This window comes from Perognathus longimembris, chromosome 27, assembly GCF_023159225.1.
Source record: "Perognathus longimembris pacificus isolate PPM17 chromosome 27, ASM2315922v1, whole genome shotgun sequence".
Lineage (NCBI taxonomy): Eukaryota > Metazoa > Chordata > Mammalia > Rodentia > Heteromyidae > Perognathus > Perognathus longimembris.
This window is the reverse complement of record NC_063187.1, coordinates 4,344,873-4,348,750: the sequence shown is the minus strand read 5'-3', so window position 1 is coordinate 4,348,750 and position 3,878 is coordinate 4,344,873.

The window sequence follows — 3,878 nt, the reverse complement described above, 5'->3', positions numbered from 1 at the left end:
TAATACAGCGAGCTTCCAGAAAACACCATCCCCGCCGCCCGGGGAGGCTCTCCCGGGACACGAGGGGACCTCACCAAATGATGACCATATAGATGGTGATGTGGACGTGGTGAGGATGGTGAAGAGGAGGAGGAGGATGGGGTGATGAAGATGGTAAGGATGGTGGAGGGGACGCAATCCACCCTGCCTAATGCCTCCGTGTCCCTGAGCTTCTTTCTGCTCAAGGCTGGCACTTGAGCCACAGCGCCACGTCTGGCTTTTTTCTGTGTCTGTGGTGCTGAGGAATCGAACCCAGGGCCTCATGCATGCTAGGCTAGCGCTCTTCCACCAAGCCATCTCCCCCAGGTATCTTAAGGGTATCTTAAGGCAATGTGTTATTCTGGAACAGTGGCTCACTTAGTTCTCACAGTGATTCTACAATGTGTGGCTGACTGATGGGCCCCGTGCTGGTGGGGGGGGGAGAGGGAGAGAGAGAGAGAGAGAGAGAGAGAGAGAGAGAGAGAGAAATATGTATTTAATTCTCGTGTTTAGGCAATTGATTTTTAGAGAATTTCTTGTTGTGGTGGTTGTCCACAGAGGAAATTAAAAAGGAAATGAGAAAGAAATGACTGACAGGTGCGGGGATCTCGGAAGAAACGCTCAGCCAGACGGGAGACAAGACAGCGCCAGACCTGGCAGCCATGTTTAATTTTCCACCCAGGAGAGATGGGAAATGCAGTAGCTCACTCCTAGAATCCCAGCGGCTCAGGAGACCTGAGAACCAGAAGATCATGGTTCAAAGCCAGCCCCGCCCGGCGGGGACAGGAAAGCCCAAGAGACTGTCTTATCTCCCAATCAGGCAGCAGCAAAATGTTGAGGGGGTGGCGTGGTTCAAGTGGTGGAGCACCAAAGGAAAAGGAGTGAGAGAGATTAAGCCCTGAGTTGAAGCTCTGGGACTCACACCGAGTCTCTCTGCAACGGATGACTTTCACTGGTTTAACCTCCAGGAGCTGCATGAAGGTCAGCCTTCAGTATGCTTTTTCAAGGCTGCATAGTATTCTCCCCTGCATCATCAGGAAATAGACATCTATCAAAGATATAAAGACCCTGGTGGCATCCCCTCACCAGGGTAAATAAGGGAAGAATATGGTTGGATTCCTAGATAGACAGAGCATGCCTAACTCTGAAGGATAGCTCAGTCATGACTTTCCTCAAGGTCAAATCCAATGTGTGATGAGATTAAGGTCATATCCTTTCAGGAAGGAAGGAAGGAAGGAAGGAAGGAAGGAAGGGACCATCTATCCCCAGCTCCTGGAACAGCACTGACACTTGGGAGAAAGGCCTTGCATCTCTAACTCACAGATCTTTTCAATCATTCTTCTTTGATCATCTCTTTGATCAGCCACACTGAAACACTGCCCGGGGCAGAGGGGCAGAACAAAGCTCCAGTCCTTTGTCTTCCCGGAGGGGGAGGGAGGCCAGGCTTGGCTGAGAGTAGAGATAAGGCCTGTAGTACTCCTGAACAAATGAATTCAGCCCAGAACTCCACTGCCTTGTCCGGGTAGGACCTCACCCCAAGCGTGACAAAACTGCATTCTGCACAACATGGTGTTCAGTTGTGGGAGTTGCCTGCTGGTCCTTTAGAGAAAAAGGCTCCAAGAAATCTGTCCTCTCGGCTTCTGAGGAGGCTGAGATCTGAGGATCAGGGGTTCAAAGCCAGCCCCAGGCGGGAAAGTCAGACAGAGTCTTCTCAAAGCCGGAAGTGGGGCCGTGACTCAAGCGGTCGAGCGCCAGCCTTGAGTGAAAAGGCGCTTAGGGATCGCAGCCAAGCCAAGATGGGGCTTGAACTTGGGCCGTTTTCCCTGCCGGGGCTGGCTTTGAACCAGGAGCCTCACCTCCTGAGTAGCTGGGATGACAGGCATTTGCCCTGTGGTACCCTGCTATGATTGGCTTGTTTTTGAGAGGGGATTTTTTTTGTGGGGGGGGGGCAAATTCTTTCCCTGGGCCAGCCTTGAACTTCACCCTCCCTCTCTCTCTCAACTTGATCATATTCCCAGAAAAAGAAAAAGAAAAGGAAAGTCAATCTTCCGGGCGTCTCCATGGAGACCTCAGTCCCGGATTGGATTCCAGACACACTCCCCCACCCCACCCCCTCGGCCCCCCAATTCGGCAGCCATCAGGAAGGGGAATTCTGTCCAGGTTTGTTTTTTTTTTGCACAAGCCTGGCACACCCGCTTCTCACACACACTGTGTGTGGAAGAGCCTCCCGCACTACCCAGAAGGGTGAGGGGAAAAGAGTCAATGACTATTCGCAAGGGGATGTGGGGAGAAAGGTCTGGTGAGCACCATTCAAACGGAGGTCCAGGAGGAAATAAGGGGGTGACAGGGGAAGATTCTAACCATCCCCACCCCGTGACCCAGCAAAGATGGAAGGGACTTGGGGTGCAACTGAACTAGAACAAATGCAAGGGCCTCTCATTGTAGAGAATCACATTGATCCAAATGAACTCCAGGAAATGGAATCAAGAGGGTCCCCCCCCTGCCTTTGGGAGGGTGAGGGGGGAGGCACAGAAATGGGGGACAGAGGGCGAACCAAGGCAGCCGTGGTCCTCCCTGGACACGATGTGGAAAATGAACTCGACAACTTGTGGGTGGGGACGGGAGGGGAAAACTGGGAGAGAGCGAGGGAAGGGGGACACGGTCCAAAAAGAAATGCGCTCATGACTTGACTTAGGGAACCGTCGCCCCTCTGTCCATCACCTTTACCATCACAATTTAAACAATTTAAAAACTACAATGGGCAGCAGAGTCTAGAAAACTCTATGCTAGGTCACAGGCACAGAATGTTCAGGACTAAGAAACCTGGGTCAGCCCTGTCCAGCTGGTCTGGGGCTTGAACTCAGGGCCTGAGCACTGTCCCTGGCTTCTTTTCGCTCAAGGCTAGCACTCTGCCACTTGAGCCACAGCGCCACTTCCGCTTTTTCTGTGTCTGTGGTGCTGAGGAATCGAACCCAGGGCTTCCTGCATGCTAGGCGAGCACTCTACCACTAGGCCACCTTCCAGCCCCTGGATGGCATTTCCTCACATGTTTTTAACGCACCAGTCCCCTCCCCACCTCCGGACCAGAAATTACTGCATAGAATTCACATGGATTCCAGTGATGCCCCCCCCCAGCTGAGCTCACACACACACACACACACACACACACACACACACACACGGCCAGCTTCTTATCTCCCAGGGCCTCAGGGTGGAGATGGTGCCCACATGTAAAGCCCCAGTGAAATGCACGGCCAGGTCCTTGCACACCAGCTCAGAGTCCACACAAGGAAACAACACCAGCCCTGGGAGAAGCTTCTAGAGCCCGAGGCGTACTGTCAACACTCCAGTTCACACCTGTACCTTGTCCTCCTCCTCCTCTTGGCAGGAGAAATCTTTATTTTTTTTAAACCTTGATCTGTTGCGGGGGGGGTGTTGGTTATTTTATGCACCATTATTCTGGAGAGAAAGGCTGTCCTTTCTCTTTCTGTTTAGCACGCATGGCATTGTTGATCATTATGAACACAGCGTCGCCTTTCTTGATTGAGGCCACTGAAGAAAAGAGGGTTCGGTGGAAATGAAAAGAGGGGGGACAGAAGCTAGGGACAGGAGAAGGAGAAGAGGAGGAGGGGGAGAATACAGAGGAAGAGGAGTGGAGGAGGAAGAAAGAAAGGGGAGAGGAAAGAGAGGAGAAGAGGAGGAGGAGGAGGAGGAAGAAGAAGAAGAAGAGGAGGAGGAAGAAGAGGAGGGGGGGAGGAAGAAGAGGAGGAGGAGGGGGAGAAGAAGAGGAGGAGGAGGGGGAGGAAGAAGAAGAGGAGGAGGGGGAGGAAGAAGAGGAGGAGGAGGGGGAGGAAGAAGAG